This window comes from Rhineura floridana, chromosome 3 (genome assembly GCF_030035675.1).
Source record: "Rhineura floridana isolate rRhiFlo1 chromosome 3, rRhiFlo1.hap2, whole genome shotgun sequence".
In the NCBI taxonomy this organism is placed as follows: Eukaryota; Metazoa; Chordata; class Lepidosauria; order Squamata; family Rhineuridae; genus Rhineura; species Rhineura floridana.
Genome location: NC_084482.1, coordinates 169,517,299 through 169,539,402, shown reverse-complemented (window position 1 = coordinate 169,539,402; position 22,104 = coordinate 169,517,299). Strand labels below are relative to the sequence as shown.

The window sequence follows — 22,104 nt, the reverse complement described above, 5'->3', positions numbered from 1 at the left end:
ATGGGCCACTGCCCTGATCCAGCAGGCTCTTTTTATGTTCTTATGACACATAAAGGAGAGTGTGGACAGAGTAGAGAGCTTTGGATACGGCAGTGATTTTAGCAAGGACAATTTCAAAGGAGCACGAATAGCAAAAAGCTGCTTTTGGCAGCATTTTCAACTGTAACCTCAGAAGGAATCTGTGGGCAGAGTAATCCAGTGGGGTGGGGGAGGAAGAATCCATATTAGAAGAATGGCCAAATCCAGAGCACTCCCAAGCTTGTGGCAACAGGACAGAAGGTGGGAGCAGCTTTTTCTTTCTTTTTTGCTGTCTTGTGTAGTTCATTCTTTCCATTTATATTTTTCCTCTTATTGGCTTCAATGGCAGAGAAAATCTGGTATAGCAGCTCCAGGGCTACCATACTTCCCTGTCCCCCCCATTCTAGGGACATGGCCAGGAAAGGAGGGGGACTTTGGGTCTGTATCTGCCTGATCTGCTGCCCACATTGTGAATGCAGCGTGAACATGTATTTAAGTATTTGTGAGAAAGAATTCCTTTATGCAAGCCTCTTTACTGCCAGGCTACGACTGGGGATTTTCCTTAGGGGATTAGTTTCTTCTGAATTAAAATGTGTTGAGGAAAAGACATTAGGGGTGAACAAATTATTTTCTGGATGAACATGTGGCAGATTGCTGCGGTTTACCCATGAAACCCAAGGTGCTTCCCCTCCCTTCTCTTTTTGTAAGCATTTTCCCTCACCACCCTTAGCAACTGTGCCTAGCTTTTTAGAGAGGCATGTCTCATAGTTAAAGAAACCTAGGAGAAGAACATCTGCTACTGCTGACTCTTAAATATAATCTGAGATGGTAAATCTTCCTGAATTTACTAATCCTCTCTGCCAGGCGTCAACATCTTTGCAGACAGCATTGTATACTGGTTCCTCTTTACATAATGTTTTTGATAAACTTGGGAAAGAAGCTTATAGTGGTAATGAGAGAAGAGAAAGAAAGATGGCTGTGAGCATGTGTGCTATGGTCACAGAGGTTATCCGCCCAATATTTTTGCTGATTAAAAGGACCAGAACCCTATCAAATAGGACATAATTGACCTTGGTGTGTGACTATATGATGCAAACAAATGTTTAGCCTATGCTTTCTAGTCGGAAAGCATCACTCACACTACCCATGTCATGCAAGCATTAGCAGGGCCCAAGCATGGAGAGGAATAGGTACACTTGAGCTAGAGTTGCCACTTACGTAGCTCCTCCAAAGCAGGATATGCATCACTAAAAAAGAGGACTGAGTTGCATAAAATCTACATATGGTTTTCATTTATAAATACATACTATAATTTAAATAGAAATACATATTACCATAGTGGGGAAGAGTGTGACCAGGTGACCTGTGTGCCCATTCAGTCTGCTAACCATATGTTCTTAACCATAAGAAGGGAGAGTAGAGCCTTGAAGTTTTCCATCAAAACTTGAAGGCCTTGCTGTCCATTCTTATGGTTCTTTATCTTTAAACTGAACTTAGATTGGACAGACTTTGAAGCAGGCTGTCCTCCACAAAGTAAGACAAATGGCCATCTTAGTGGAGCCAGAGGCCCAGGAGTGTCCAGTACCATGAGGAAAAACAGGCTAAATTGTAGGTATTGCTTCTATAGTACATACAGTGTCCAGATCTTGCAAGATACTGTGTGATTTGAAGGATCGAATAAGAAACTCTGTTGGAAAAGTGAGTGAGACCAACAGAGACAGAGAGACAGAAAGAGAGTACACACTTATATAAGAAACTCCAGCACTTGAAGTTTGAGAAGAGACATGCTACCCCATGTCATTTTCATTTTATTTTAAGGTGTTTTTAAAATGGTTTGTTTTTAAGATGAGTTTTGTCCTTTGTTTGCCACCCTGGGCTGCTTCTGGGGAGAAAGGGTGGGATAGAAATAATAATAATAATAATAATAATAATAATAATAATAATAATAATAATAATAATAATAATAATAATAATAAATGTTACATGCTCTCTCAAGAACTACAAGTCCCAGTGTTACTTAAATATTGCTGGTATTTCTTATGTCCTGGCAGGAAAAATAAATAGGATGTGATGTCTGACTTGGAGCAGAAGGAAGGGACAAACACCCCATAATAAGCAAAGACACTGAAGCCCCATTCAGATGTTCTCCTCGCACAATTAACACATGTGTAGAGGGTGAGAATAGGTCCAAGGCTGCTGACCCCACCACCTGATGACTTCATCCCTGTGCTGACTATGTCTTGGGGGCCATGTCTGTAGAAAGGAACCTGCTATACACATGTGCGTAGAATAACTGACAGTAGCTTCCAGGGGGAGAGAACAAAATTTTCACTTGTAAAAAGATCTAAAGAAACCAAAGGGCATAGGAAGCTGACGTACACTTCAGTCTGTCTAGCTCAGTATTGTCCACACAGTCTAGCAGTGGCTCTCCAGGTTTCCAGATGGGACATTTCCACACCTGCCTAGAGATGCCAGGGATTGAACCTTAATCTTTCAGGTGTTCTCTTACTGGGAGAAGGAGTAATATATTATAAGTATGTGTAGGATCCAGAGCAATTATGCTTTGTTGTTGTCAGCAATTATTTGGCCCTCTGGGTGTTTAGATGATTCTTACAGCATATGATCTTAACCACTACTGGGAATCTTCTTTTCTGTCGAAAGCTGCACTCCCTCGGCGGTAAACTCTTTGATGGGTAAATGCCAAAGGTGGATGAGGCTGGAGCCAAAAGTGGGTGGGTCCATGGAGATTTTGTAGTTGGCCTACAAACATCTCTTTCCTAAGAAGAATTTTAATATTCTGGGTGGAAACTGGCATTCCTTCTTACTAAGCAATTCAAGCAAGGTGCTGAAACCTATACTGGCTGCAGTTCAGTTCAGACAAATCTGCAGTGCAGCATCAGTGGCAGGTTCTTCACTAAACAAGTCTCTGCTTACACTTCCATCAAGAAATCCTATCTACATAGATCGGTTTGTGGCATTTCCTTTGTTACCCAGTATCTTCCATACTCTGTAACTTTGCAGGGTAGGATAAGTGGTATCAGTGTGTTATACCTTGTGTTCTTCTGGAGTTGATGGTTGAATGCTTAGCTTCTGAGTGCAAAGGCTGAAAGAGCAAGGGGCCTTCTTGTAGAACATATTAGGTTTGGAGGTTGTTATCAGTTATGTGGCCTAATAGCTGCATTCATTTTCTTATTTATGCTTAGAAATATGTCCTTTGGGAGTTCCTGTAGTCCTAGGGCTCCTAGGGAGGAAAAAGAGGAGAAAAGAAAGGAGAAAGATGGAAAAAATAAAACCACAGGAGCTGCAGAGTAGGATATAATGCTAAACAATATCAGGATGTTTCAAATCCTGTCTTGTATGTCCTCCTTCCCAGGGACATGTAATAAATATGTCGCTTGGGCATGTTCTACTAGGTTCTTCTTCTTGTTAACAACAACAACAAAATATCCCACCCTTCCTCCCAGTAGGATTGACTTTACATTATTTTCCATGTCTTTTCCCTTCCTTCCTAATGTGTTTTGCCTCTTTTACATGGTGTTGGCAGGGCCTGTGTTAGTTTTAATTTTAACCTAGCAATTCTAATAAGAATAAGGTTATAGATGCATTTCACCCCATGTGATAGCTGGGAAGAAAGGTTGACCAGATATTTGTGTGTGTATGTGTTTGTGCGTGCTAGTAAACATTTTCATTTCATTGAAAAATGGGTTATGTATGGCTGCACATTCTGAAATTATGGGAAGATGTCCATTGGTTTGTTGAGGTCTCCAGCAGAGTTGCATGTGTATTTATTTGATGCACTATGTAATATCCCTCTGCTGTACAAATTATGCCATTCTTTGGAAACCGTTCTCTGGACGTTCTATACTGCAGTCTGCATCTGGATTTTATCCTCTCTGAGAGGAAACAGCAAAATGGCAATTATGTGTGGGAGGGGCATGCAAAAGTTGTAACATATTGTGGCATATGCCTCTAAATGAAGTGAAGGGCATGTTGCATATTGCCCAAGGTGCATTGATTTGTGCTGGCAGTTGTCAGCTGTTACTTTGATGAGACATTATTGAAAACTTCACTCCTGCTACATACCATGAAACCATATTTTCATGGCATGTCATATATAACCCTGTTGCTTCATATTAAAGAATTTACATGCAGCCTCTTGTCAATCTGTGCCCTGTTGTGGCAGATGTTTCTTATGGAATTACATTAGGCTGTGAACTTTTATTTTTGGTTGAAAAGATGCAAAGGATAAAAAAAATGCTGCAATCCATAAAGTGGGACAGGGGTATAGCCATGATTATGTGAATTCCCCCTCCCCTCAGTTCTACAGGGGGAGATGTAGTATATGCTTTGAAATATACTCAAGTATTTAAGGACACTTCTATCCTAGCTGTAATTTCCAAATCAAGTCTTTATTCTTAGGCCTTAGTTTTCTTCTATTTTTATCAGTGTCTATCAGACAACTTGACAGCATCCTATTGACAACTACAGCTTAAGATGCATTGGCTTAGATAGCTGAATATGCATAAGGGCATATCTTGAATTGAAAGCAACACACCAGAGTCACTGCTGTTCTTAGAAGAAAAATAGTTACAGGAGCAGAAACCAAGACCTTCAGAAAGCTTATATTTCTTTAAAATCATTTTGTGCGGTCTTCAGCAATGTGGCTTCTGCCTGGGCTCATGCATATGATATTAGCTTATCTTCCCAGAAAGTAATCGGAGTGCTGGCAGCATCCAACTTGACAGAAAGGAAAACAAACAGAAAATGAAGAAGTTTGATACGTAGGCACATGAAAATTTTACATCTCATCTGAGCACATGCATTTTTTATCCCTGTTTAAATTTTGAGTGGATAAGGCTGACTGGACCTACCATCTTGTGAGAACACACCTGTGGATACTTTAAAGGTGTAGAACATCCTTTTTATCACTGTGGGCTGACTAGTCAGTTTTGATTGTTGTTGTAGGAATTCTTTATGCTTGGTCTTTTGAAATACGTCCGCTATGAGATGTATCACCATGGGAAACTGAAGGGAACAGAGTGGTGGTTTTTGCAACCATGACTTGATTACTAACAGGCTTCCCTGAGCAGACCCATGGTACTTGTGCCACTTTTATTGCTTGTTTCTGTTGTTATGCTTGCCCGGACAAGTGAGTGTGAGCTGATGGGGGAGATTCTTGGGAATGGCATATGGACTAAAGTTTATCCTCAGGGTCAGACTAGACAGTGAAGCAGACGTCTTTAAATGTAGTTGTACCCCATTCATGATTAAAGAGTGTCTGTAGCCCTCCATGTGTTGTTGAACTCCAACTCCCACCATTCCCAACCAGTATTGCTGATGATCAAGGATGATGGGAGCAACATCTAGAAGGCCGCAGTTCCCAACTTCTCATGTATAAAGTTATCTCGCTGCAGGTTATCTGATTTTATGAGCAAAAGAGGCACATGGTTTATTATTTATTTATTTAGACTATTTCTATACCGCTTAATATATAAAAATATCTCTAAGCAGTGTACAAGAAAAAAAAGAACACAAGAAGTATTATAAAAAGTACACAATGAAACCATAATACAAATAAACTCATATTTGGTTGAGAGGTGCTAAATTCCCAGGCCTTTGCTTATCATCCCAGAGTGTTCACACCTGGTTCTAGCTTGGTTCATCTGGTACTGGAGTCCAGCTGAGGGCTAAATGATGTTAAGAAGCAGGGAGATAAGTGTCAGGTAGGAGGAATGTTACCAGATTGCCTCCATTTTACCTCTCAGGGGTGCATTAAACTAACTCCTACTCAGAGCAGACTCACTGAAATCAGTGAACCTAAGTTACTCATGTCTATTAACTTCAGTGGGTCTACTCTAGCATAGGACTAGCATTGAATATCACCCTGAATTTCTATCTTGTCTGTAAGATGCTTAAAAGGCAAGGGCTGGGTGTGATTATAGGACCAGTCATCAACCTCTATTGACATGGGGGGGGGGAACCCTGGATATGGGGAGATGGATTGCAAAAAAAGGGCCACACCTCTGACTCCTTTTATGATCTAAGTTTCTGAATTCAGGTAATGTGAACACATCTGTTTCAAATTGTGTCTGAAGTTGGTTGTGGGCACACTAGAAGTAGGATCTATATCACTGGGATATTCCATCATTGATACAACTCCTGGTTGTATATATAAGGCATTACTCCATGTACATGGGAGCAGTAATAATACAAGGATGTTTGGGGTATGGCTTCTATAATGTTTGTAAAAAGCCTGTTATTATTATTTTACAAAAGTAGTTATATACCTCCTGGGATGGGCAGGGCAAGGTTCCACCCTTTTCCATCATTAACCAGTCCTGCATGTGGAATATTCAGCAGGGGGGAGAATGTAAAAAGACTTATGACAGTTGGGTTAAGTTAAAGGAGAATTAAGATCAGATTGGATTTAGAGGTAGAGAAGGGAATAGGCAGTAATGAGAAGTGTTGAGGTGCTAGGAAAGGAAAAGGTTGAAAGAGGAAACATTGAGAAATAGGGTTCAGGGAAATGTTGGATCTGTAACAGTGTAACCATCATGCTTATGTGCCAATATATACACTTGTCTTAAAGAAGTTCTTAGTCTAAAAATAAAAGTTGTCTCTTTGCTTCACTCTACTGTCTGGAACTGGTTTATGCTGGGGTATAACAAGTTTTGAAAATAGTATTGGAACCTTATGTACTTGGTCACATACCGGAGACATATTGGGACATGCACTCTCACATTTATGTTACTGCTCCTATTTTGGGCAGTCAGCTCATGGGCTGCCAGAAACTTGGCAAAGGTTACAAAAGGCAGGTGAGGGGGGACACTAATTCTCATAGTGGTGTCTGTTGTTGGTTTTGTCATTTTGCTGCATGCTTAAATTGAAGTGGAACTCAAAGAGGTCAGGCATGCAGGTAACATCATGCCCAAGAGGGCGGGGATCTCCAAAATCAAAACCACCCAAGGAGCCAGCCAGCCTTAATATATGGATCTGATGAGTCATTCCTAAAGTATACTTGACTCTTCTGTAAAAAGGCTTGCCCCTGGGCATACTTTGGTGTGAAGAGTGTGGTTTCAGATTTGAAAGGGAAGACTAGAAACTGCTGCAAAAATAACTACGTAAGTCATAAGGGATGCTGCATGTTGCTGCCAATACTCCAGCTGCGAAAATGTTGTTGTTGTTATGTGCCTTCAAGTCGATTGCGACTTATGGCGACCCTATGAATCAGCGACCTCCAAGAGCATCTGTCATGAACCACCCTGCTCAGATCTTGTAAGTTCAGGAAATGACACCCTGTCATTTCTCCATTTCCCATAATTTACTCTCTAAACCGATCTTGGCCTCTTTGCCCTTCCTTAGGGAGGCCCTGCAATGTTTTTGACTATACCACTCTTTTTTTCCCCTTATCTTTTACCGAGTTGTACAATAAGGGGGAAATCAAAGAGAAGGCTCTGATGGGCTTTAGTCCATAATAGGCCTGTTCTCTTGAGGGAGTACAGAGATTAAAAAGATGGAAAATCCCCTTGAAGATTGTCACTCAGCTAATGATTAGATTAGCCTATGGCAGTGATATGGTTGATGCTTAGAAGGGTCTGGGAACCAATTAGCAGGCCAAAAGAAATACTTGGTCCATTGGGTAAGAATATTAAGGCTATTTATAGATTAGGCTAGGGATTCTGAAATGTAGAATACCACTTATGCATCAGATAATTTGTGTCATCTTGATATTTGAAAGGGTGACTAACTGGAGAGATGTTGCAAAGGTTAGTAACCTTAGTGATATAAGACACAGTATGAGCTAGCACAATTTCACTATTGTATGCCATGTGTTTGTGGTAAATATGCTCGAGGACAGTCAATACTTGGTGATAGCTGCCAACAATATAATTACTACCAAGATATGAAGAGCCAGACAACTTTTTCTTATTGTTAAGAGTTTTATTAGTTTAATAAACAAAACAAAATAAAACAATAGAGATGGCCTAATATGCAAAAGACTCTCACCCATCCACCAGAACTGCCAACTTTCATTATGGGTGATGGAAGGAATGACCCATAACTTAAAAACTTAAAAGTGTAGTGTATGAATGCACTTAAAAGTGTAGAGTATGTATGAAATAAATGCACTTAAAAGTGTAGCGTAGGAATGAAATAAATGGGTGTTTGGAAATCATTTGAAGATGTTGCAGACTAATTTCTGAATCAGACCAAACAAACTGAACAAATAGTCTCTGGATTTTATTGAGTAATAATTGACAACTGAGATCAAATCTACCAAGAAGACTAATAGCACAATCCTGTGCATATTTACTTATTTACCTCCAGCACCTCAGTCAGGCAGTCTGCCGTGCAGCGGGGCGGGCGGTACACAAGCAGGATCCCCAAACTGCCCTTCGGGCCCAACCTCCAGTACATGCAATCAACAAACTTGGTCCTTGGGAGCGGAGGCCTGGTGAAAATCAAGGACTCCCGATAGATGACTACCACTCCCCCTCCCCGCCTTCCTACCCTCGGTTGCTGCGCATAATGGAAACCTGGCGGACACATGGCCTCAAGAATGGGAGCTGAGGTCTCGTCCAGCCAGGTCTCCGTAATACACACCAGGTCTGTGCACTCATCCAGTATCATATCATGGATGACAGATGTTTTTTGTGTCACAGACCTGGCATTACACAGCAGCAGTCGAAGGTCGGTAGGAGTCCTGCTTCCCCCAGTTGACTTCTGGTTTGGGGCAGACCCGGAACAGGGAATGGGTATTACGCATCTATCCCCTGTTCCTCTAAATTGACGTGGTCTGCCCCTAGCATCAGTCCAGCGCCTGCCTCCCAATCTTGGTATAACTTGGCCCCCATCCTTCTCTGTTCCATCCCCCCTTGGTTTACACATGCCCCTATCCCGGCTGCCAAATGGGCAGGCCTGTCCTAAAACAATAATAAAAGCAAAGACCCACCCCGTACACCCCAGAGACTGCCAGCCACTCCTTTAAGACCACAGTAAAAATAAAAATAATTTAAGTCATACACTGTCCACGCTCATACATTCCAATGTACATTATAAATTATAAATTAAATCATAAACTATCCACACTCATACATTCAACCATACATTTACTACTACACTATCACACAATCAATCTAACACACAACAACAACAATCAAATTAATGGCTGTAACATGAAAGTGGAGTAGTAGAGATGGTATCAAATGATATTAGATGGCACGACGTGATAACAAGAACACAGCAGAGTCCAGTAACAACGCCAGTGTAGATAAACTTATAAATAGTAAAATAAACTATATACACACACACTCTCTCATACACATCAAACCCATTTACATATACCAAACAATGGCCAAGCATACATATATACATTCAACAAGCACAATCCACATAAACATCAAACAACCCACATCAAACAGTTCTTTCAGGGCAGTCGACGTTAGCGTAATAATAGCACTCTTTCCGTTTCCCTTGTGTACAGCCACAAGGGGGCAGGCAGGCAATGCCCTGAACTCTTCCTTCTCGTTCTTACTCAGCTCTCCTGTACCAAAGTAGAAGACGGCCACACCCAACTCCAACACAAATCCACATAGACAACAAACAACCACATCAAACATTCCTTTCAGGGCAATCAGCGTTGGTGTATTGATAGCACTCTTTCCCTTTCCCCTGTGTACAAGCCACAGGGGCAGGCAGGCAGTGTCCTAATCTCTCACTTCACGTTCTTACTCAGCTCTCCTGCACCACTCTCTTGCCGCCGCCGGATGCTCGTCGCCGCCCACGGGAGCTCCTCTGCGGCGCTCTCACCGCCGCCAGGCGCTCCTCTCCGGGGCTGTTACCTCCGTCAGGCCGCTCCTCAGCGCTCTCTCGCCACCTCCTCTGCCGCCAAACACTCCTCCACAGAGCACACACCGCCACTGGGGGCTCCTCTACGGCACTCTCACCGCCGTAGGGCTGCTCCCCAGCGCTCTCTCGCTGTCGCCTCTGCCACCACCGGGTGCTCCTCCACGGTGCTCTACCCGCCGTCGGGCATTCCCTGATGATGCTCTCACCACCGTCAGGCAGTCCCTCCGCCATCTCCGCCACCAGGATGCTTCTCGCCTCTTACCTCTCACCCTCTCACCAAAACACGATGTGCTGATAATCATGGGGGATTGGCATGCAAAAGTAGGGAACAGAGAAGAATTAGGAATTGTGGGGAAATGGGGCCTAGGAGACAAACGAAGCAGGAGAAAGACTTATTGAATTCTGTGAAGCCAATAATTTGTTTCTTGCGAACACATTTTTTTAAACAACCGAAAAGACGACTATACACGTGGAGTTTCTTCAGTCATCCATTGAGGTCTTTCTCGCTTTTTAACTAGAGGTATTGTCTTTTTGCATTCTTCTCTGATAACGTCTCTGACTTCATTCCATAGTTCTTCTGGTTCTCTGTCAACTAAGTTTAAAGCCTCAAACCTGTTCCTTATTTGATTTTTATATTCTTCTGCTACCAATTATATAATCAATTTGATTCCTATATTGACCATTTGGTGATGTCCACGTGTATAGTCATCTTTTCGGTTGTTTAAAAAAATGTGTTCGCAAGAAACAAATTATTGGCTTCACAGAATTCAATAAGTCTTTCTCCTGCTTCGTTTGTCTCCTAGGCCCCATTTCCCCACAATTCCTAATTCTTCTCTGTTCCCTACTTTTGCATTCCAATCCCCCATGATTATCAGCACATCGTGTTTTGGTGTGTGATCAATTTCTTCCTGTACTTCTGTGTAAAATCTCTCCAATTCCTCTTGTTCTGCGTTTGCCGTCAGAGCATAGACTTGGATGATGGTTATGTTGATAGGTTTCCCATTTAATCTCATTGATATCACTCACTCAGACCTTGAGTTATAGCTCCTAATTGCTCTTGCTACATCGCTTCTCACTATTAAAGCAACTCCATTTCTTCTTATTTTCTCATTTCCTGCATAAAATATTTTGTAGCTGCCTGATTGGAAATGTCCCATTCCCGTCCATTTTAGTTCGCTCACACCAAGTATTGTAATGTTGATGCGTTCCATTTCTTGCTTGACAATTTCTAACTTCCCCTGGTTCATGCTTCTCACATTCCATGTTCCTATTGTGTGTGTGTCATACAACTCTGGACTCTCCTTTCACATCTGTGCGCCTCTGGGCTTCCTTTCAGCTTTGACCCAGCTGCGTCATTACTCACAGCGCTACTTGTACTTGTCCTTTGTTCTTCCCCAGTAGCTCAGTGAGTGCCTTCTGACCTGAGGGTCTCATCTTCCAGCACTATCTCCTGTTGTATTTTGGATACTTTGTTCATAGGGTTTTCGTGGTAAGAGATATTCAGAGGTGGTTTACCATTGCCTTCCTCTGAGTTTGGATGCATCTTAGTCTGGTGTTTCAGCTTTGACCATTCAGCCTTGGGTTCCCCTGCTAGGAGTCTAGCCTCTTGGTCTAGACTCCTGATGGCATTGCTCTCAGCTCCTTCAACACACTTAAACCCCCTCACCACATTAAGGTGTGCATCCAAAGAGGAGGTCTAGGCCTAATAGACAAAATAAAAACTGACAGACCACCGGGTCTGGATGACATCCACCTGAGAGTTCTCAAAGAACTCAAATGTTGAATTGCTGATCTTCTAACAAAAATATGTAACTTGTCCCTCAGATCTGCCTCCATAACCGAGGATTGGAAAGCGGCCAATGTAATGCCAATCTTTAAAAATGGATCCAGGAGGATCCTGAAAATTACAGGCTGGTTAGCTTAACATCTGTCCTGGAAAAACTGGTAGAAAGTATTGTTAAAAATAAAGTAACCAAGCACATAGAAGGAGAACCAAGCTAAAGAACCAATAATCAAGCTAAAGAACAAATAACCAAGCTAAAGAACCAATAACCAAGCTGAAGAAGAACTAGCATGGCTTCTGCAAGGATAAGTCTTGTCTCACTAACTTATGAGAGTTCTTTGAGAGTGTCAGCATGTGTATAGATAGAGGTGATCCAGTGGACATAGTGTACTTGGACTTGCAAAAAGAGTTTGAGAAGAAACCTCACCAAAGACTCCTAAGTAAGCTTAGCAGTCATGGAATAAGAGGAGAGGTCCTCTTGTGGATCAGAAGCTGGCTAGAAAAGAAAGCAGAGAGTAGAAATAAATAGACTGTTCTCCAATGCAGAAAGTGGAGTCTCCCCAGGATTTGTATTGGGATGTGTGCTTTTTAACTGGTTCATAAAGGATCTAGAGTTAGGGGTGAGCATTAAGGTGGCCAAGTTTGCTGACGATACTAAATTATTCAGGGTTGTTAAAACAAAAAGAGATTGCAAAGAGCTCCAAAAGCACCTTCCAAACTGGGTGGTGAAATGGCAAATGCAGTTCAATGTAAATAAGTGTAAGGTAATTCATATTGGAACAAAAAAAATCCTCACATGTGCTTATGAGGTCTGAACTGGCAGTGATTCAGCAGCAATGAGACCTTGGTGTTGTAGTGGATAGCTCAATGGAAGATGTTGGCCCAGTGTGCAGTGGCTGTGAAGGTAAATTGTGTTCCCACAAGAGGCAGTAATGGCACCAACTTGGATGGCTTTAGAAGAGTTTTAGACAAATTCTTGGAGGATAAGGCTGTCAGTGGGTGCTAGCCATGATGGCTGTGCTCTGCTTCTCTAATAGGAGGCAGTGTGCTTCTGAATACCAGTTGCTGGAAACATCAGGAGGGGAGAGTGTTCTTGCACTCAGGACCTGCTTGTGAGCTTCCTATCGGCATCTGTTTGGCCACTGTGTGAACAGGATGCTAGACTAGATGGGCCACTGGTCTGCTCCAGCAGGCTCTTCTTATGTTGTTATGTTCTTAACAAAGGGTAAGCTGAACTGGATGTTATGGAGAGGGAGAGGTAATTTATTGTAAGACTATTGTCTTTATAACATTTAGTTTCATCCAGTGATGGAAAGATTGGCTTTGGGGTTTATTTAGAAAAGCAATTCTTTCCCCATAATATCCTCACAGTGCTGGCGCAATATGGTTTTTGAGTTGCATGGCACAGCATTTTATGTGCCATATCCCGAGCTGTTTCAAGTCTCTGTACACAGTATTTGAAATAAGCACACACATCTGAACAGTTAAGAGCAGGTAAAAATACAAATTGACATTTTCAGAATAAAACTTAAGACCAAAATACAGCAGTGTTTTACTATGCCATAAACCTCTGGCCAAACAGACTCCTTATTACTGAAGGAGTAAAAGGTCAAAAGTGTCAGCACCTAGCATACTTTTAGGAGGAGGTCATTCAATTATCAGGGCACTACCACAGAGAAGGCCCCATCCTGTGTCACTGGGTGATATATTTTCCAGTGGTGGGATGAGAAATGATAAATGGCACCATTCCCCATTTCAGCAGATGGAAGAATATTAGAACCTTTTTATGTCTATAAATAACACAGTGCACAACAGGATGATATGATTTCTGACTTGTGTGCCATATAAACTTTTCTTTGTACTCCTGACTGTTGTCCATGTGTGACACCAAGTCCTTAAAAAAATCAGCCCATGGTATATCGAAAGGATCTCATATGTCAATGATAGCAGGGATCCCTTTGATACTGAGAAGAGCAATGTTTGTTGGTTTTGTAATGTTTCGTAATAGTCCCTTTGTTTGTTGTCATTCACATGTTGTATTTCAGATGTGGCAGTTAAATGGGGTAAAAATGTTCTTTTCAAGACAAAGATCCAAGACACTGCAGACTCTCCAGGGAACTCATTAAAGCGCTTTCTGCCTAATGCAGCCTAGTGCAACAGCAGCTATGACCATAATCCCCCACAGTGAGCTTTTCAGATAGGTTAGTTTACACAGAATTAATAGTCTAATTTTGCAAGCGACTAGTGCAGTGAACATTGATTTAAAAAAAGAGAAACATACTCCTCGAATGTTGCATTTGTGGATTCTTGATTCTCCCCCCACCCTATTTTAAAGACTGCTTTAATCTCTCAGTGCTCATTGATATGCTTGTATGAGAACATGTTGCATATAAGCTCTGGTTTATTCATAATATAATTTTCTAACAAATTCATCATAGCAAATTGGGTAATTTGAAGAAGGTTGCCTAGTAAACTTACAAAAAGCAAAAAAGAGAAAATTAATACATGACATCTTGCTGGAAGTGAGCACAGACTAGGAATGAAGGGACAGGTGACTCACAACCTGAATCTTTTGCAGGCTTCCCCGTGTGAACAGCTGCAGCACTAGGGGACTGAAGAAGACCTGCTCTGGGAGTGAGTATCTGAGCATCTGGGTGCTTGCTGCTTGCTCCTTTGCGTTGATGTCTCTTGAGACAGCTGAAGTCCCTGGTAAGTGCTGCAAGGACTGGGACTCTCTGCCTGACCCTTGCTCCAGAGAGAGGCTGCAGTTAATCTTGCAGCCTCTTGCATCACCTGCTGGTTGGGTCAGGAGGCATAAAAGCCCAGCTGCCCTTTGGTGGTGGGTTTGCTGCCGGCAGGATCGCCACCGAAAGGGAAACACCAAAGGGGGTTGCCCCTTGGGGAGTCCTGAGGGCGAGGGCGCTACCCCCTTCTATTTGAAGTAGTAGTAGTAGTTTATTGGTTTTAGCCAATGGCCATTATAATGTGAATGTCAATATAAAACATCTGGTAAAACATGCATATAAAATGTATATAAGACAGTAGGAATCTATCCAATGATACATAGATAAAACCCTGAATTTTCAAAAACTAATTAAAATGATTATAGAAATGCTGGTATTTATTTCATTTATTCATTTGTTTAGGTTAGAATGTGCTTAGGTGAATCTCCCTTTGTTGGTAGGACTCATGTGTTTTAGTAAGGCCATTCTTATCTTTGCTGCGGCTAATGCAAACTGGTCTACCCTGTAGGTGACGAGTTTGTCTTTGTCTGCCAGTAGCCATCTTACCTTAAGTTCATCTGACTGGCCTTCTAATAAAGACTGAAAGGGAAAGATGAACTTTGTCCTGGGTGAGTCGTACAAAGCGCAGTGTGATATATAGTGCTCCATGCCTTCTATTTGTCCTGACCCACATATGCGCAACCAATCTTCTAATGGTTTTTTGGAATATCTGCCAACCAGATATTCAGTGGGCATCAGTTGGAATCTGAGTCGGGTGAAGGCACTTCTTATGGGGAAAAATGTTAATTCCCGCAGGTAGGAGGCCCTTTCATGATCTAGTTTAATTTTACCAAACCAGGTGGCAGATTTACATTTTTTTAGGTATTCAAGATCTTTTTGGGCATCTTTGTCATAGACAGGGTCCCTGATCATGCTTTCAGATATGTCCTGTGTTAGCGTGGCGGGGGAGATCGAGCAGCTAAGCATCGAGCGTCTGCTATGTTGTACCCAGCCATCCTGATTCTGTAGCTCCAAGAAACATATTTTGGCTAGGTGGTGTTCTGGCATCGTTGATAGCTTTTTCCAGTATATTAAGATGGATTGGTGTATGCGTGCTTTGAGGGAAGGAAGGCCTGCTTCACTCCTTAGAAGTGCACCAGGTGTGCTGTGTGCTACAGACAGGAGCAGGCGCAGGAACTTGTTTTGGATTATGTTGAGTTGGTCTCCGCACTGCATACCCCAAATTGCTGCTCCATACAAAAGGTGGGACATGATCTTAGCTGCAAAAACGTTTAACGTTGGTTCTGTTAGGCGGTGGCCCCCAGTATGGTAAAGTTTCTTTATAGGCCCTGATAAGTGGGCAGCTGAAGATGTTATTGCCTCTAGATGGGTGCGCCACAGAGTATTTTTAGAAAAAATGGATGCCCAGATATTTAAATGAGCGGCATTGTTCTATCCTATGGCCATCCAGCATCCAGTTATGCTGCTCGTGCCTCTTAGCAAAGACAACTACTTTGGTCTTTTTATAGTTAATAGATAATCCTTCGTTCTTGCCGTACCTTCCAAATTTAGTGAGCAGTCTTCTCAACCCCACACAAGTTAGGGAAATGAGGGCCGTGTCATCCGCATAGAGCAATACTGGACAGAAGATTCCAGTATTACCCCCTTCTATTACCTTTTTTTCTTCTTTCTTTTTTCTTTTCTTAATTCGTTTTCTGTTAAACCAATCTAGAGGATATTGGTGGTGGAGAGGGCATGTGGTGCATGTGTAGTTCCTGCACAGGGTGAGAGCCTGTGCAGTGAACTGAATGAGAGGAGAAAGTCACCAGATGCCTTCAGAGTGAGAGTCTGCAACTGGCAGAAGGCTGGCCCTCCCTGGGTGTGAGACAGGAGGTGGAGTAGATGGGCCCTGTGTGAAAAAGTTCGAATGGGTATGACTGTTCCCAATTCTCGCAGAGACCTACTGGGATAATTGGCTCCGGCAGGCTTTGTTGGTGGGCTTGTGTTGGGTCCATATGAGGTGTTTAGGAGGAGTCTTAGTACGGAGGAACATGGGTGATGCCACCCCAATTTCACTGATCACAGGTAGAGGGAAATATAGCCACGGGGATGTGGTGAATTACCATAGAAGATGAGGGCAAGGCTATCTGCGCCTTCTTCCTTGCTGCCACTCCTCTCATGGAGGGGTTCCTCGTTGCTCATCTGCTATGCCCACTGGCCTGTGTGTGTTGTGTACCAGTCTGGTGTTAAACAACAATAAGACCACTCTCATCCATGACTTGATTGTGGATGGGGGTGCCGATTTGGTGTGCATTACCGAGACCTGGGTGGGTGAGCTGGGAGGAGTTGATCTGACCCAGCTTTGCACACCTGGATACTCGGTGCAACACCACCACAGGCTGCAGGTCCGGGGGGGGGAGGAGTTGCCGTGGTCTACAGAATTTCCATCTCTGTCTCTCAGCAGCTTTTGATACCATTGACCATGGTATCCTTCTGGGCCGACTTGGTGAGATAGGTATTGGAGGAACTGTTTTACAGTGGGTCCGATCCTATCTCCAAGGTTGCTCTCAGATAATAGCATTGGGTGACTATCTTTTGGCCCCCTGGCAGTTGTGCTGTGGGGTGCCGCAGGGTACCATCTTGTCCCCCATGCTGTTTAACATCTATATGAAGCCTCTGGGAGCAGTCATCAGCAGATTTGGGGCAAATTGTCAGCAGTATGCTGACGATACCCAGCTCTATTTCTCTGTAACATCTGAATCGGGAGAGGCTGTGCAAGCCCTGGGCCGGTGCCTGGACTCAGTGGTGGGCTGGATGAGGGCCAAAAACTGAGTCACAATCCTAGCAAGACGGAGGCATTGTGGGTTGGTGGTTCCCGAGTTCGGATAATTGGTCAGTTGTCTGCTTTGGATGGGGTCATACTCCCTCTGAAAGAGCAGGTTCATAGTCTGGGGGAGCTCCTGGATCCATCTTTGTCACTAGAGGCCCTGGTGACCTCCCTAGCTAGGAGTGCCTTTACCAGCTTCAGCTGGTAAGACAGCTGTGGCCATTTCTGGACCAGGATAGCCTGACCACTGTTGTCCACACACTGGTAATCTCCAGGCTGGATTACTGTAATGCACTCTATGTGGGGCTGCCCTTGAGGTTGGTCCAGAAGTTGCAGCTGGTGCAAAATGTGGTGGCAAGACTGCTCACTGGGGCAGGGTATCGCCAACATGTCACCCCACTGCTGAAAGAATTGCACTGGCTGCCCATTTGCTACTGGACCAAGTTCAAGGTTGTAGTTTTGGTGTACAAAGCCCTATACAGCTCGGGACCAGGATACCTGAAAGACTGTCTTACCCCTTATATACCCAGTCAATCACTGTGCTGTGCAGGTGAGGGCCTCCTGCAGATACCATCTTATCAGGACATCCATTATGCAGAACACAGGAAACGGACCTTTAGTGTGGCGGCACCTACCCTGTGGAATTCCCTCCCTTTAAATATTAGATAGGCGCCATCTCTGTTATCTTTTCAGCTCCTATTGAAGACTTTCCTCTTTCAACAAGCCTTTTAAGTTGAGACCTATCCCAGTCTGTGTCTGTGTTGGAATTGCTTTTTAATATTTTTTTTAAAACAAAAAACTTTCCCCCAAACAATGTTTTTAACCCTTTTATTGAATGTTTGTAAATCTTTTTTAAAAAATCTTTTTAAAGTTGTTTTGTTTTAATGTATTTTAAGGTCTATTTTTATGATGTTTTTAAAGTGTTTTTAGTGCTTTTGTTTGTCGCCCTGGGCTCCTGTTGGGAGGAAGGGCGGGATATAAATTAAATAATAAATAAATAAGGTGTGGAGGACCTGTAGCCCACCAGATGTTGCTAGATTCCAGCTGCCATCATCCCAAACCTGTTGGTTGGGGCAGGTGGGAGTTGGTATCCAACAACATCTGGAGAGTTATAGGTTCCCAACATCCTACTCCAAACATTGATTTTGTGGGCTTTTCTTTTAAAATCCTGAATTCAAAGTCTTGTAGTATAACGAAAGGGAGAATCATAGGATAGCAGAACCTTTATGATGCAAGTCATTATGTTGGCAAAACTACTGAGAAACCCATAGTTAGGATGGATTAGAAAAAAACCAAGCCTTTTCTTGGTATTCTTACGGATAGAATTTAGGTATCCTAAAACAGATTAGAGTATTTATTGGCATTGGTAAATATTTGAATTTGAACTCTTTGAGTACATCCATGAATATCAACTGACCGAGAATTTATAGGTGTTGCAAATCCTTGCACAATAGATTAAAGAGTAGTCCCATTTAAGTATGTGTGAAATCTTTGGCCCCCAGATGTTGTTGAACTAGAACTCCCATCATCCCTGGCCATTTGCCATGCTTGCAGTGGCTTATGGAAGTTGTAGTTCAGCAACATCTGGATGGCCAAAATTTCCCCACAGCTCAGCCAAAGTATAGCAACAGAAGAATATTACCCTTGTTCTCTGATCCTAACCTTGTTTATTTCGAAATGAATCCTATTTATTCCAACAAAATGTAGTTCAAGTAACTGTGTTGAGGATTGCAGCATAGTTAAATGTAGACAGAACCCACAATTTGAAGTTGTGTGTGTGTGTATGTGTGTGTGTGTGTGTGTGTATAGCATATCTGTATGATAATTAAGTGGCTGAGTTGAAAATTCCTGAGGAAAGCATTTGAGATTATTGGAGCAAAATCTCTTCTGCAGGTGGTCCAAAGTGGAATGTCCAGACACCTTTTAGATCAGACCATAGGGCATGTTAAAATTTCTTGAGAATCAGGAAGCCAATTTTTATCTTAAATATCCACTCATCACAAATATCCATTAACATTTAAGTACTTCAGAGTGTCACTAAAATCCATCAAAAGCAAGTCCAAGTTGAGAATCAGTTTCCTACACATTGATGGCACTCTATCTATGCCCTCAAAAGAGTGTGGCAAGGGAAAAGAATAAATGTCCAATACAGTGCATGTGTACTACCAAATAGATTATCTGATGATCTGAAAGAGTTTATAATCTGTTTTTGAGGAGGACTCAGGCTATTTTAATTATCCTATAATTTTTTATCCTACTTTTCAACCCCTAAATCTAAACAAAGTGGTTCACATCAGTCTCAAAAATATGGACAGATTTAAAATGACAAACCCATAATACAAATTAAAATAAATAAGAGGTGCCAAAAACAAGCACCAACCAGTCCCTGCTAATTGGTGTAGACAATACGGAGCTAGATGGGCCAATGGTCTGACTCAGCATAAGGTAGTTTTCTAAGTTCCATGAATCAGGGCCTTCAAAGATGACCTTAATGTAAAGGTAGATTCCTGTGGATCTAAGTATAAGGGTAGCGGATATAGTCAGGCTTGCCCCACCCTCCTCATTCCTATTGCTCTTCATCCTCCTAGCTTCAGAATAAGCCATAAAAGGAGAGGCACACACACATGCACTGGAAGCGATGCTGCAGCTCATACAGGATAGCAGTTATGACTCAGTCGAATGGATGGGGATTTCCTTACCTGGTCAGATGTTCCTGGCTGAGCAGTGACAGTTAGCAATTTGAATGAGGTCTCAGTGCTGCTTGTTTCTCCTTGCCCCCTCCTGCTACTTCTTCCTTCTGCTGGGCTTAGGTACTAGACAGCCCCTTCTTCCTAGTGCTAATTTAGTGGAGTGAATGAGGAGAGTGAGTCTCGCATGAAACAATGGGACCACATGCTGCGGCTGAGCAAGAGCACCTCTAGATTGGAACCCATTTTGGGAAGAAGTTTGAATGACCTGTTTACTCAATATATACGTAAACAAGTGGAACCTAACAACAAAATGTTGAATTGGGGAGTGCTCCTGTTCATTGTTCCAGTCAGTCAGCCACCCGCTCCTCTACTAAACCCCATTTCAATCCCTGTTTCCCCTCCCCGGTTTTCCATCCTCACCCCTCGTAACTAAGGTGGCCATGTATTCTACTTTACAGTGTACAGACCTCTGTTTGAACAGCTGTTCAGTCCAAATCCAGAAAAAGAACCATAAGAAAGGAGAACAGTTTCTTGTAGTTAGCATCTGGTCAGCAGACTGAGTAGATGGGCACACAGATCACCTGCTCAGAGCCTTATCTACTTATCTGTTTAAATTATAGTAATTATTTCTGAAGTTGCATCTGCACATATAAATTAACATTATGCCAATTTAATGAAGCTATACATCTTTCATTGCAGATGTATTATGACAATGCATAAGTGCCACCATACTCCCAACAGCCTGTGTTAAGCGTGTTCAGACTTCATTGGGCTGTTTTTGAGGTTTCCCTCTGCCTTAGCATTCCACCCCCGGCTGCTAATTTGTAATTGTAGTTCTGCAAACCTTTAGTTTTACCCAAGCTTGCTGATACCTCCCTCTTGTTCATGGGTGGTGCTGTTATGGCTGCAAAGCTTTGGCTATGGGGCGGTGTACACATACAATAAAACAAACAAACAAACAAACAAACAAACAAACAAACAAACAAACAAACAAACAAACAAACAAACATATGCAATCACAGCCTGAATACAGGAAATAGAGGTTATAAATGCACCCTTTCAGAAGATCCATAGTTCAGTGGTAGACCACATGTTTTGCATATATGTAGTCCCACATTCAGTACTGGTATCTCTTGTCTAAAAGGACCTTAGGTTGCAGAGGACTTAAAAGACCTCTGCCTGTGACCTAGACAGCTGTTGCCATTCAGAACAGGTATATGAGGGGTTGTTAACCTTTTTGGACCAGAGGGCACAGTTCAAATTTTGAGAGAATGCTGGGGGCATCAATCACAATATGACTGTCATGGGGGGCATGGCATAACACCATTGAGATGTGGCATAACACAAAATGGCTGCCATGGGTGTGTAGCATTATGAAAAATTAGAGAATAGTCATGGTGAAGCTTTTTCCATAATTGTATTTCCAGACTCGAAAAAGCTTTACTGGTTGAATTTCTGCCCGCCATACCTCTGTTAAATGCACAAGAACCCAGTTTTTCTCCAGTACTATCCTAAACCAAAGCCTACACTACTATCCTGTACGCACTTATCTGGAAGTAAGCCCCACTAAACAGAAAGAAACTTACATTTGAGTAAACATGTGTACCATTGTACTGTATGTTAACTATATAGTGAATTGTTAATGAAGGCCTGGTTCTTTAGCTCCTGCAAAGCAGGAGAAATGCTAACCCTCTTTGCAAAGTTTTCACATATACCTTTTGTGGGGAGGAGGATTATTTAACATTCACCCACACTTACTGAGTAACCGTATTTGGAGAAAATAATTTCTAGGCACTGCCTGACCTCAGGCAAACCAAGCACAGTAAAGATGCATCCTCTGTGCTAGGGAGAAAGGAAGGGCAAACTGTGGAGATTCCAAGGAGTAGAAAAAAAGACAGAGGCAGGAAAAGTGCACTAAGGGCAAAACAGCTGCTCATTAGGATCCCAGGGATTCCTATTGCCTGGTATCCAAACAACTCACTTATCAGTCACAGCTCTAACTTTGCTCTAACACTGACAAGCAGGAGCAGCCAGGCTGGCTCATTTCACATAAATCACTTAAAAGTGTACCTGCACATGTTGCTTTATAGTTTCTTTCTAGGAGGTCTTTTTAAAAAACAAAAAGCTCAGATTCTGGGCTACCTTAGGGCTACTAAAGGCCTTCGCTGGTGCCATGGTGCCTATGGGTGATCAGATAGTGACCCCTGAGGAATA

At 42.5% G+C, this 22,104-nt stretch overlaps 1 protein-coding gene across 15 annotated transcripts in view; it reads left to right on the top strand.

Annotated features, from left to right (window-relative positions):
- Positions 1–22,104, top strand: part of CHL1 (cell adhesion molecule L1 like) — a 365,024-nt gene that overhangs the window by 54,164 nt on the left and 288,756 nt on the right. For 4 of the 15 annotated variants that reach the window (XM_061618580.1, XM_061618578.1, XM_061618575.1 and 1 more), the window contains exon 2: positions 14,229–14,284. The exons of 7 other annotated variants lie outside the window; for them this stretch is intronic. The gene's annotated coding sequence lies outside the window, so the exon portion shown is untranslated. Of the gene's footprint in view, positions 1–2,939; positions 2,986–5,681; positions 5,742–14,228; positions 14,360–22,104 lie in introns of those variants that run through there. 4 more of the 15 variants (XM_061618587.1, XM_061618588.1, XM_061618585.1 and 1 more) reach the window with 4 other exon arrangements.